The sequence below is a fragment of the Eublepharis macularius genome, chromosome 8 (genome assembly GCF_028583425.1).
Source record: "Eublepharis macularius isolate TG4126 chromosome 8, MPM_Emac_v1.0, whole genome shotgun sequence".
Taxonomy (NCBI): Eukaryota; Metazoa; Chordata; class Lepidosauria; order Squamata; family Eublepharidae; genus Eublepharis; species Eublepharis macularius.
Window position 1 is genome coordinate 113,142,413 of NC_072797.1, and position 13,766 is coordinate 113,156,178.

Consider the following 13,766-nt stretch of genomic DNA (forward strand, 5'->3'; position numbering starts at 1 on the left):
ATGTTCCTTACAGTGTTTCGACAGTGAAGGCCTGGAGCATAAAAGGGTCATAACGAAACACAAAAGGCAATGACACAGTCAGGTCGTCCAAGGATGCCTCGTCTCAGAACAGAGATGTTTTCTTCATCAGTGTCAGCGAAGTCTTTCCATTCTAATCAGCATATAATCCCTTGAATTCACAAAGCCTTCCCGTTATGCCTTCCACTTGGGCCTCTAGCTTTTAACCCTTATGATTTGGGGCTCTTTGTGATTGTCAGTTAACCAGAAAGTGTTCCTTTTAGGTAGGTAAGAAAGCAACACTGTCAAACCCTATTGTTTTTGTATATTTTAATTATTATATTATTAACTAACGCATACACATAAGCTTTGATTTTTTTAAAAAATGAAATGAGGGTCATTTAGTTGTTCATTTGTTTGCATTAAATATCCTTGTTGAGCCAAATGGTCTTAAGTGAAGTCAGTGAAGGAGCAGCAGTTCTCTTTGAAATGATTGCGGGTGGCATGAAGCTACAGATGATAATGCAACCTTGCTGCTTTCCCCTAGTCAGTATCTTCTTGGAAAAGGGATTAATATTAATACAGTGATTTTTGGGGGAAAAGCAATTCACCTCAATCTGCATTTAAATCCTTGGCTTTTTGCAACTGAAGAATTTTTGGGAGAGGGGTGGGGATGTTGATTATTCTGTTTGCTACATGCTGCAATAAACAGGAGTTTAGAGGGCATTTGCTGGTGCGGCTCTCATTTGAGCCCCCATTTTTAGTACAGGTTGATTTTGAGGACAAGTTCACAAGAAGCTGTACTGAAGTAATGAAAGCTGCTTTAACCTTCAGGGCAACTGGATGTGAATCTCATGAGAGCGAGTGAGGCTTGCAGATTATCTGATGCTTTAAAACATTTAATTAGAATATATTCTGATTTTGGCTGTCTGAAATTCTAGCCGCAGTTTGTGAAAGAATACAGGCTCTTAAAACATTTCTCCCCTCTCCTGTCAGAGTTCAGCACCAAGCATTGGATAGTTTATTCTTGAGTTTTAAACTTTAGCAAAATACTTCGTTACAAAGCTGGGTTTTATGCCACTGGCTGGATTTCTCTTATAAAACGTATAACTTTTTTACATACAGCAACAGAGTTACCTGAGATCTGAAGCTGATGTCTGATAGACCAACACAGATTTCTACCTGCTTAATTTCTTCAGCAGATGACACAATGAAGTTGATAGAGCAGGATTTTCCCCCACTAGGGTGATACTATTATGTACTCCCATCATTGGAAATACTGCGTCTTATGGGACAGACGGCCTTTCTCTGCCCATGTAAAATCCTTGCAGGCAAAAGTGATGTCTATTTACCTGCCTCCAACGGAAACCTGTATTTTGCTCAGAGTGCCCGTATACTTCACTCTGGCACCATTTCAGGGAGGATCAGCTGCCAGCCTGGAGCACAGATGGGGTGCTGTGCTGGCTGTAGATTTAGTTTCTTGCATGGCTGGCAAACTGCCTGTTGGTATGGCTTTTCCTGGCATACAGGTCAGCTCCTATTGACTAGATCACTAAGGCCTTGCAATCTATTAGAATTTGCCAGTGCTAGCAGCACAGTCTCTCTAGGCCTTTTCACACAACATTGGTTGTGTGTGTAATGAGTATGTACGTGTGTGGAGGAGCAAGTTTACAGTGCTGAAGTTTGCTCTCTCTGATCTATCTTTGTGTTATATGTCAAATTGGCATAGGTACAATGCACATTCAAGAGTGTACATGAAGGAATCTCCCCTCCGCTATAACCCTGCTTACCCAAACGTCTTGGTTGCTAGAGAAAGGCCTGAGTGACTGAATAAGTGTAGCCATAATCTTGATGTTCTCTTCTGCCCCCTCCTGTGTTGATTGTCCCCTCCCCCCACCCATGACTTGCATGGCTGAATGCGTATTGCTGGATTTCTTTGGGATGGTCTTGGGACCGATTTAAAAGAAAGATTACCACTTCTGCTAGGTACAAGGTGCCGAGGAAGACGATATAAAAATAATTAGAAATATTTTTTTCCAAATCTGTTTGAGCAGTTGCTGGGGTTATAGAATTACATTTTTTTTTAGTATAAGGACAGTTCAGGCGTTCAGGAGGAGTTTGAGCAGGTCCTTAATGCTTTATTGTTAAACGATGCTGGTTTTCGGAGAGACTTTTGTGGACCAGTTCATGCCTTGATCCCTCAGCTGAAGTTAGCTGGAAATCCCATTTTAAGAAAGGAATGCACAATGTGGCCCTTTTCACACTGCTCACCTGCTGTCGCAACGTCGCAAAATATCACGCAAAAAACGCGGAAGATAGCGTCTTCTTGAGAGAGTTTTGCATGATATCACGCAAAACTCGCGCGAGAAGACGCTATCTTCCAGTTTTTTGCGCGATATTTCGCAACGTTGCAGCAGCAGGTGAGCAGTGTGAAAAGGGCCTATATTTGAAGTCAGCAACAAACATTGGTTTAGATCCCACCTAAAATTCCTGCAGACAGACAGATTTTTGTCGGCAGAAATGACTGCCCCCTTGCTGCTACAGCCTGACATGTCTCCCCCCTCCCCGAATGTTGCTCCTAGGAGATGGGGAACCCCCCCCCTCACGAATAGCTTGGGGAGAGTCCGAGGTCCACTATGGGACAAGAGAAGTGGTGGAAATTACTCTTTCCCCCAGCTTGTGCACATAAAAATTTTAGGCAGGATTGAACCCATAAAAAGAATAGGACTCCGGTGAGTGCAAACTAGTTTTCAGACAGATACTTATTGAGGGAATACCATCCGGTGTAAGAACCGTGATTAGAACCTCTGTAAAGTGATACCAAGGGGAAAATGTTTCCTAATTTTGAAGGGGGAGCCAAATATTTATTTCCTTGGCTTTAAAGATAATACTGCATTTGCTTTTCATTGTAAATCTGTTGTATGAACCCCTCTGCTGTTAGGATTTGTATGTTCCACATACCTTCACCGGTTTCCTCTTTCCTTAAAGTGGTAATTCTCAGGTGCTTTGTTGTTAATGCTGAATATGGTTTGTTGCCAGAACCTCACTGTAAATCCTTCCTTTGTTTGCTTGATACATACCAAATGGCTACTGAGGATGACGAGCGTATGAGTTGGCTAGCAGCAATGGCTGGAATTAAGCCAAATTTTTAAAAATCCAGTCAAGTTCCAACCCCTTAAGTGCTTTATGAATGATTCAGTAAGCTGTTTGGTCTTCATCATTGCCAGACGGGCAATAAAATGTTTTCTTTGCAAGCTCATTCTGAAAAATGGGTGACGTGAGATGGAGAACCACAGGTGTGTGGGATTTCCGTTGTCCACTGATGTTTCCCTTTCTGTAGTTTAAAGTGGGGGAAATACCTGCTTTTTCTTCAGTATATTGCAGTCACTGTTCATGTTATAGATATGAGAGATTTCAGAATTTAGTTAATGGAGTCAGTAACTGGGATGGGAATGGAGGCTGCTAAATTAATAACTTTTAAGTATTTTCACTAAGGATTTTCAATATGGGGACAGGTGTGTGTAGTTTCCCTGTTGCTGGTGCAGCTGCAGATACAGCAGCAGGGCTTCAACGTAGCAGGTTCACTCACAATTTACCTCCAGAATTCCCAGGCAGTGGCTTTTCCCATTTTTTCCTAGTTTTTTTTAAATAAGCAATTAAATATTGTTATATTCTTATAGCAATCTTTTTATCAGGTTCCCTGAATCCCCAGCTTCAATTTTTAAAAATTAAAAAGAGATATGCATTTCCTCTTATATATCAACAACAAAAGGGACTATACATTTTTTTTTTTAGAAAAAAGCTGGGAGAACCTGACATACAGATCAACTGGTTATAACCATACTCAATTGCTGATTTTTTTAAAAACCCTGTTGGTGGGAGAAGGAAATGGCAAGGAGAATATCTGCTCTGAGGTGGGACTGGGAAAACCCAAACTTTCCCACCCACACAGCAGCCATTCAGGCTTTTCTGCAATCTTTCCCAAAATTTTGCAGCAAAATAGGTTTGGGAAAGATTGGAGAAAAGCCAGGGAAACCATGGGAGATGCACGTTCCACAATGTTGTGGGGAAACACAGGGGGAAACCCAATCGCATGAAACCCAGGACATGTGGGAACAGCCTCAGTTCATTAAAACAGAGATGCTTAACAGTTTTAATCCTAACCATGTTTACTGGACACATATTCCATTGAATTCAATTGGGTTTAGTTTCTAGTATTTAGGATTGAGACCTAAATGTCCAGAGAATGTACTGCACTCTTGTCTGAGGGTAGGATGGGGTGACCTCCTTAGAGATACTGAAAGTCTGCCTATGGTTTTATCTTATGATATTTGCATTTTTAAAAATTGACCTGTAATGCTAATTTCAATGTATTAACTTAATGGTCTGTAAAGAAAAGATGGTCAGCTACTGTATTGTGTTGTATTTTTGCTGATCTAAAAAAAATGTTTTAATGGAATTACTGCAGGGTTTATAGCCGTGGGTTTTACCAAATCGTGTTACTTTTCGCTCCTGTCATGGTTCTTTGGTTCACTGAACATGGTGATTTGTGACCTTTTATTTTGGGTACTGAGAACAGTGGCTTGGGTCCTGCAAGCCATCAGCAGAGCTGCACTTATGGAAGAGGGCGATGGGCTTTTCAACCTCTTCCTGTTCCATACTGCAGCCCCCTCCCATCACCAGAAGAGGAATCCAGTACCTGTGTGGGTGGTACCAAAGATACCCCCAAAGGAGATTGTAATACCAGGTTGCATTAATATGCCATTAAAGTCACTGGTAAGGAGGTCATTTTGTTGAGGATCTGAGCACATGATTGGCCAGGCTTTTGAGTTGAATTAAATCCTTTTTATCAAAATGGGAAAGTAAGTTTTGGTTTTGTATTGAAGGCCCAACACAACAAGAATTGGTTCTTTTCCTCTGTATATTAGAGCCAGTTCCTGTCCTGCAAAGTTGCATGTGTTTGCATGTTTTTAAAACACAGATTATCAGAACGTGGAAAACAGCAATAGTATTTAAACCCAGATTTATTTTCATTCTTTATATTAAACCATGTCATTTTAAAGGGTCTAAGTAGACGAGTGTTCTGAACGTGAAAATTTATATCTCTTTTGCACAAAATAAGTGAAAATTAAGATACTTTTCTTGCATACAAGTGTTTAAATGTGGAGATGATCCAGCCAGAGCTGTGCAGTTGGAAGTTGCTGTGACTGGGATGGGAGCATAAAAATACATGCTTAAATACCTTCTGTTCAAATCAATGGGACTTCGTGGTGCTTCACTTTGTATGGATTGGGTCCAATGTAAGTAGTGAACATTAAAATTTGTGCCCCCAAAGTGTCCTAACTGAGGAGAAAATTCTGACCAAACTGTTGAAAATTGGGGGTGGTATGAGAAATGTCCTTTTTTGTTCATGGTAAATGGGTTTCAGTAATTTCCGCAGAACAGACTGTATTTTGAAATATTAAATTATCTTTAGTACAAAGATGTGACTTCTGTCTTTTTAAATTAAAGCTTTACATTCATACAGTTATGTTGGACTTACAGACAAGTGAATGTTTTAAGTTTTGATAAGACTTCCAGTGTCGCTGCTGAATTTAAAGAAAGGGAGAAGCAGAAAAAAATAGGCAGCACATGACAATTGACTGATACCAGCCCATTTTGAAAATAACATTAAAAACTTTTTTTTTATTTTGCAATTCTCTGCATGCTTGTTTGTTTAACAATTTCTATCGTCCTCTCTACTAGGAAGTGTTTGTGATAAAAAAAACCCATGGCTTCAATCCTTGGGTAGAGCTCTGCTGATGGAATGCATTTGCGTCAGTAGGACTTCTCTGCCTCCCCTCTAGGAAGCTGAAAAGCCTGTGGAATGCTGCTCCTGGAAGACACGGGACTGGCCAGCGATAGCATGAGGGGGCAGTCAGAAATCGGCAGCAGGAGGAGGGGTCAGCAAAATTCTCCCCCACATCTCAGGCCATAGATAAATTATTTTTTGTTAATGTAACAGTAGGAATGGGTAAGAGCCACACCATGCATTGCTGAATAGGAAGCTTGCCACGTGGCATGCTTTCTGAGAAACATAGAGTTGCCAGCTCCAAGTTGGAAAATTTCTGGAGATTTGGGGGGTGAATCATGGGGAGGGCAGGGTTTCGGGAGGAGAGGACATCAACAGGGTATAATGTTATAGAGTTTACCCTCCAAATCCACTATTGTCTCCAGGAGAACTGATTTCTGTAGCCTGAAGATCAGTTGTAATTCTGGGAGATCTTCAGTCACCACCTGGAGGTTGACAACCCTAAACTTGAAGGTCTACTGCTGATTCTTTGGATCTCCACAAGTTTTTAGGGCATGAAAGAATTATGCATGAAAAGTAAACATGCGTTAATGGCAATGTCGAAGAACCTTACCAAAAAAAATGCAATGGTGAGAATTTTATCTGATTCTTCATGAATGCATTGTCCATGTTTAAGGTTCTTGGGTAACATCTCTTAACAGAGGCATCAAGTTCCACAAGAGGGCAGCATTAAACAAATTGTGCGAGCTTTGTGAACGAAGTCTGGCCAGCACTGCAGAAACTGCCAACATGTTGCCAAGTACTTTAACTGGAAAACAGAATAAGGAGCAAATATAGGAAGAGTCTGCGGGAATGAACAGATCTATTGCTTGAGTTCATTCACGGAGATACAGACCTTCAAGTATGCAGATCCCAGGCTGTGAAGGGGTCTAAAGGTTAAAACCAGCACCTTGAACTGAATGTGGATATAATTTCTGTGTTAGATGTAATAATACCAGGGAAGGGGGTGGCTGTATTAACCACCATCTCAACTTATTTTTTCCTACAGCATAGCTGGGTTCCAAACTCCCAAATCCTTAAGCATCTGTTACAGAGAACCTCTCCATTAAAATTCCCCCGAAACCTCACCTAGCTTCTATACTCTAAGGTTGCCAACTTCCGGATGGTGGCTGGAGATTGGTTGGAATTACAACTGATCTCCAGGAGACAGAAGTCAGTTTCCCTGGAGAAAATGGCTGCTTTGGACATGGACTTTATGGTGTTAGACCCTGCTGAGGTCCCTTTCCCCAAATCATCTCACCCTAGGCTTCACCCCCCAAATATCCAGGAATGAATCAACCTGGCGTTGTCAGCCCTACTCTTCTCTGGGGCCAGTTCCTTATCTCCCTCAGCCGTGGAGCTGGGTGAACCTCTAGCGGGCATGGTCTCAGAAAAGGCATCCTATTGGGGAAGGAAGGGAGTGCCTCCTGTAAGGAGGCGTGTGATGCCTCTACCACTGTCTTAGATGCTTGTTTGCAAAAATAGGTTCCACTTTTTTAAAAGTCAGTTTTCTGAATAATTTGACTGGTGAATCCAATAATTATTGAATCCTGAGGTACACATTTCAATTCTAATTGAAACAATAATTAGAAATACAAATCTTTTCTTCTCAGTAATTTTGACATTAGTAGCAATCTTTGTTTCGTCTTCCTGTTTCTGAACAATAATGACAGTGAATTCCCCCCACCCCAGCCATTCCCATGCTCCTTTTTTAAAATATACTGTAGGAAGATGCCCTTGCCTAAATAGGATGCACTTATAAGAGGTTTAAGGCTAAATAAAGAAGATTGCGTCAGATTTTTGCCACAAACCATTGTTTGCTTTGGTGCCAGTGCAGCACACAAGAGACAGAGCATGTGTCTCCTGGTGCATGTGGGAGAGAGACAGAGACGCATACAGTTAGACACTAATGAGACAGCTTTACCTCCTGGGCATCACCCGAGAAAGTCAGACAGGCTGCAGATAGAGCTGTCCTCAAGCAAGAGCTCCTCCCGCCCGCCCTCACTGTCCTCTCTGCTCTTGCCATTTCTCCAATAATCTCTGACAGCCGTGCATATTTTCTTCACACAAAAGCAGTCATTGGACCTGAGAGAGTTCAATTTAAGGCAGGCATAAGAGGAGAACAGCAGCACTCAATTCTGTGGCCTGTTTGGGTAGGTGAGGAATCAAACGGTGTCAGGACAGCTCAGCATCTAGAAAACAAACAATGTAGGATGTTGTGACTAGCAACTAATGTTGTTGCCATGTTATCATTGGGGCTTTGTGTATACTCAGTGTTAAAGAAAAAATATGGCATTAAGGCAAAGATGGCGTCGAAATCCATGCAAATTGTAATCAGATCCCACTAAACTTTGTTGTGATCCACTGAAAGGGATTTTTGTAAACTGGCAATAACTTTTTTGTTGAGAGGCCCCGATGCACAGATCAGCCACGACTGAGCAAATTGCCTCTTATTTTGTCTAATTTTTACACATTTTTTTAAGCTTAGCTAGACGGGGGGAAGGAAGCCCTGCCCTAACTACTGTCTTTTCTGGTGTCTGAGATTTTTGATGTAGGAATGTGACATTTTTAGAACGATGGGGGTGCTCAATAAGGGTCCCCACTGCATTCAATCCAAAGGGGATTTTCATTTCTGAGGACACATTCCAGAACAAAATTAGTCTGATTGGCTGACTCCCCTCCACTTCTGTAACGTCACCTAGAATCCTGTCAAATCTGTAGAACGGTTTGCTGTTTAAAAATGGTTAGCATCTGAGCTAAGGTTTGCTTTGCTGGCATGTGTATCATTTCAGTTTGCTTGCTTCCTTGCATGCTCATTAATGTACTTATTACTTCAGAGTCTGGAAGAAGGAATTATATTTTTTTAAAAAAGGCTAAACTTCCAGTTCTGAATGAGATGGCAACCGCTGCCTTGCATCCCCCAAGCCAAATCATGGTGCACATAATCCCCCCTATGCCTTACTTAAACTAGCATGGAAGCTCTCCAACTATTGGGTTAACTGCTCTGGCAAAAGATTGTGGGCTATGCATGGCATGTAACACACCTCAAAGATACTTTCCCGCTGCCTTTACTAGTTGAGTCAGGCAGTAATTTAAGAAGCAGCCCTTCAGTGTTCATGTAGGTATACCAGTATTATGTTTAACACATAAGCCTTCGAGTGAGTTGGCTGGGGTCATCTGAGGCTTATGCATAAGTTTTGTTTCATCAGGTGTGTTAACTCATCTTGCTCTAAATAATTTAGTAATAATAACTGTTAATAGAAACAAGAGCAAAGAGCACTGCTCTGAGAACAGAGAGAGTTGTAAGGAATAATGGAAGCTTCAGGGAGGAGACCTGCTTGCTGTATACAGAAATGGAAAGTTTCCCCTGCAATCCAACCTCCCCCCCCCCCGCCCCAAATCGGTAACCATGGTGCGAACATCACGATGGAAGTACTGCTTATAACTTTTGTTTGGGAAGGTTTAAAAGAACCCATCTGAGCTGGACAAAGGACTGCTGCTCTTCTGACAATTGCAGTGATGAGAACGGGAACAGTAAGAACACTTCTTAAAAATATTAGTAGGTAGCTTCTAATTTGTCATTTATCCAGATAAGGTGCTGTCCTAGAGGCAGGTGTGTGATCTCTCTCTTGTCTGTCTCTCTCGCCTCTCCCCGCCCCCCCCATCTTAACTATGAGATTAGAAGAGAAACTAGCACCGTGCTAAGTGGAGGGAACGGCATTAAAAAAAAGTGATATAGAAATTTTTGCAAAGTCCAAACATGATATTGAAGATATTATCTTACCACTCTCTTTTCATTGAAACTGAAAAGCAATTTAAAATATATTCTGACAAATATGCCAGCAAGCAGAAAGCTGATACTATCAAAGCCTCTGATCAACTGCCCAAACATTTCCAAAGAACAATGGCTTTAAAATATATATATGTACTCTAAAAACAAGAATACATTTGCAGTTGAATGATTGCTTCAGTTTAACATAATGCAAATGCACATAAATGTTTATAATACTGGTGTTAGAGGAACAAAAACCTGCAGAAAAAAATGTCACAGCCATATGAACCTTGACCTACATTACAGTGAAGCTTCAAAGAAGAGCTATACAACTTTTGGGATGATCCATCTATTTGTCATGAGGTGAGGGAGTGTAATGATTTTAAGAAAATGTGTGCATGTGTCTTTAAATGCTTGATGTGATACAGATGAAGTGTGGGAGTGAAAGAGAGGGATGAGTGAGTGATATGATTGGTTGATGACTGAGAGTGTGGGCGGAGTGAATGCAGTTTTAGACTGAGAGTGGGGAGAAAATATTGAGTCAGGGCAAGAGAGGCAAGCTGTGTGCAGCCTAAGTATTTTTAAGCAGTTCTGAGAAAAATATTGAGTCAGGAGAAAGCAGGCAAGCTGTGTGCAGCCTAAGTATTTTTAAGCAGTTCTGAGAAAAATATTGAGTCAGGAGAAAGCAGGCAAGCTGTGTGCAGCCTGAGCTTGTTTATGTTGTCAGAGAGAGATATAACCTGTGTGGGAGCCTGAACTGTGTGTTTGTGAAAGAACATCCAGACAAGAAAAAGCAGGCAAACTGTGTGCGCGCCTGAGAAAAGGTCTTACTTGTAATTGAGAGAGAAATTAATATCAAAAGCAGGCAAACTGTGTCTGAAGCCTGAGAGAAGATCTATGTGACTGGGTTTAAGTAAAGTAACTTTAAGAATTAAGAACTACTCTTTGGAAACTGTCAAGTTTTAGAAATAATATGAAACCGATACGCTTCTTATAAAAATAAAAGTTTACTTTGATTGTTTTATATATCCCAGAGTATCTGTCATTCCTATATCCCATTCCTTTCCTCAGGGCCACATAGTACCATGAAAAGCCTGACCCTTGGGCACGTTACTAAAAGGAGAAATTTAAGTTATTCTGGAATTTAATTCCTGGTAGCAGCAATCTACCAAGAGGGGCAAGAATAAAAGGCTTAAAGACCAAATCTACCCAAGAGAAAGTAAGGGTCGTAACAGGGAGGTACTTTCCACAGGGCTTTTTCTGCCCTGAAGTCCATAACTAAAGATGCCTGAAAACACCCGGAGGCTTGGATGTCCACAAGAGCTGCCTCTGGCCTATCTGCTTTAGTTTGGTCAACCTACACAGGATACTAGTGGCTTTATGTATGGAACCAAAATACTAGGGGTGTGTGATCTGATATATCCGGATAATACTGAATAATTGCTGATTTGGTATAACCTGGAAATACTGAATAACATTAAAGAATCCTGAATAAAATCAGGATACCGAATAAATCAATGCTAAATTAACCAGAATTTAAATCAATGCCAAATTAATCAGAATGTTTAAAGCTGGCTGGCTGCTCTTGCAAATTCTCTTCTCCCCTCCGCCAACTTTCCAAGGCTTTTCTGGACTTTTTTTCTCCCAGTGGAGGGGGGAATGAGGCAGGAAGGAGGGGGAGTAAGTGAATTAGTAAGGTTTCCCCCCTTTGCAGACTTCCCAGACTTGTCTGGAAAAGGTTTGATGTTGGTTATTGGTTTTGTTGAGCTTGCAACAGTGTCCTTCCTTGCTTCAGTTGGTTCACTTTGGTTTTTTGACATTAGCTCTGTTTGGATTCTGTGGTTTGGGATTAGTTCTGTTGTGCTTGCATTGGTCCTGGGTTCTGCCTGCTTCGGTTATATGAGTGACAGTGGTTCCATTTGGCTTGCAACAGAGTCCTTCTTTTAGTATGTTTCTGCTGAGATTGACATTGGTTCTGGTAGGATTCTCTGTTTTGACATTGGTTCTGGTGGGATTGCTTGGTGTGATGTTGGTTCCACTCGCTTCAGTTTGATTCTGGTAGGATTCCCTTGCTTCATTTTGGTTCTGTTGGGCTTTGATGGTTCAGCTTGCATTGGGAAGTGATTTTTGGCCAGGAGTTGCTGCTTCATTTAGTTTCTTTGCCTGGAAAACCTTGGAAATGGTTCCTCCATAGGAAGAAACGACAGGGTGCACCTTGTTCAGGCACCCATAAAATTGGACACCTGGGTCCAATCTTCCTTAAACTTGGGGAGCTTTAGTGGACAGGTAGGACTAGGTTGCCTGCAAATTAGGTGAAGTTTGCTTAGAAAATGTCTCCTCAGTCTCCTGGATAGTTTTCCCCATATGTAATAATGGCCAAATATATTTGATATTCCTGGTTTAAACAGAACCTGAATTGAGAATCTAAACCGGATTTCAGGAATACCGAATATTTATTGTATTCCTGAATACTGGATCCAAATTCAGCTGATTTTTGTTGTTCTTGTTGCATGCCTCTACAAATTACATGTTACAATATTTGATGGGCTGTGTTAGGGTTCCATGACTTGACTTTGAATTAGTTACACATCAGCTCCACGTTACCTGCTGGGGACTAATTTCCCAGGTTCAGAAAGCTCCAATTTGGATTGAGATGGCAGCATATGGGAAGAGAGACTTCCCCCTATACTCCAATACTGTTTTCCCAACCTGACATGGCCCTAGAGGTTACCATTGGCCCCACTGATCTTTGGAAACGGGTTCCCAAGAGGGAACTTGAAACTGGCACATGACCGATTCAAAGACAGATCAGAGAACCCTGGCATGACATGTCAACATTCATAGTGTTTAGTTTTCCCCTTTGTATGCTCTAAAATGTTACGAAGGTGAAAAGATTTGTGCAATAATTTCTGCATTTTTTTTGTTTTTAAAACATCTCCTTTGTAACATTTATCCTTACAAACTTGTTAAATGATGCAGACGGGGGACTAAAAAGTGCAAGCAGAAATTTTACTGGGCTCTCATAATACCTACTGTTGACTTCCGCTCAGTTTTTTGTTCCTCATTTAGTATTCTCCAGAACGACTTCCTCCCAGCCAACTACTTGACACTTTGATTCCTACTTGGAGTCACTCTTATCAACAGATGTCCTTGGTGTGTCTGTGAATACACCTGCCTGCTGCTAAACATTCTCAGACCAATACTAGCCTTATGCAACCTTCTTAGGCCCAGGTACCAATCTAGAGGAGTTTGCCAATTGCCTGTACGTGCACCCTTCCCTTGAGAGATGGGACTGCTTCTTACTGTATTTACTAAGAACCTATCTTGTTGTCTTAAGCCTACAGAGTGAGGTTGTAATCACACCAACAGCCCTCCCCACCCCCATTAAGACTTCCAGGAAAGGCTTTTCCCAGAACTCTGATGGCAGGCTGCATGTCATTAAGTAAGCTTAGCAATGGCAGATCAAAGCAGTCTTATGCTAATATGGTATTTTGCTTTTGGAGGCAGAAATAAGAGCTGTGCACAGCTTGAAGGTATAAACACATAAGAAGTCATGGGCGACATGCTACCTGTAAGCACTGAAACCCCTCACAATGAAACTGTTATGTTATCGATGTATTGTCGAAGGCTTTCACGGCCGGAGAACGATGGTTGTTGGGGGTTTTCCGGGCTGTATTGCCGTGGTCTTGGCATTGTAGTTCCTGACGTTTCGCCAGCAGCTGTGGCTGGCATCTTCAGAGGTGTAGCACCAAAAGACAGAGATCTCTCAGTGTCACAGTGTGGAAAAGATGTAGGTCATTTGTATCTACTCAGGAGGGGTGGGGTTGAGCTGAGTCATTCTGTAAGAGTTTCCCAGGGTGTGGAATGCTAAGTGAAGCCTCCCGCCATTAGCATTCCACACCCTGGGAAACTCTTACAGAATGACTCAGCTCAACCCCACCCCTCCTGAGTAGATACAAATGACCTACATCTTTTCCACACTGTGACACTGAGAGATCTCTGTCTTTTGGTGCTACACCTCTGAAGATGCCAGCCACAGCTGCTGGCGAAACGTCAGGAACTACAATGCCAAGACCACGGCAATACAGCCCGGAAAACCCCCAACAACCATTGTTATGTTATCGTTTAGTTACTTTACATCAGGGAACATTCCTGTGCTGCTTGGTG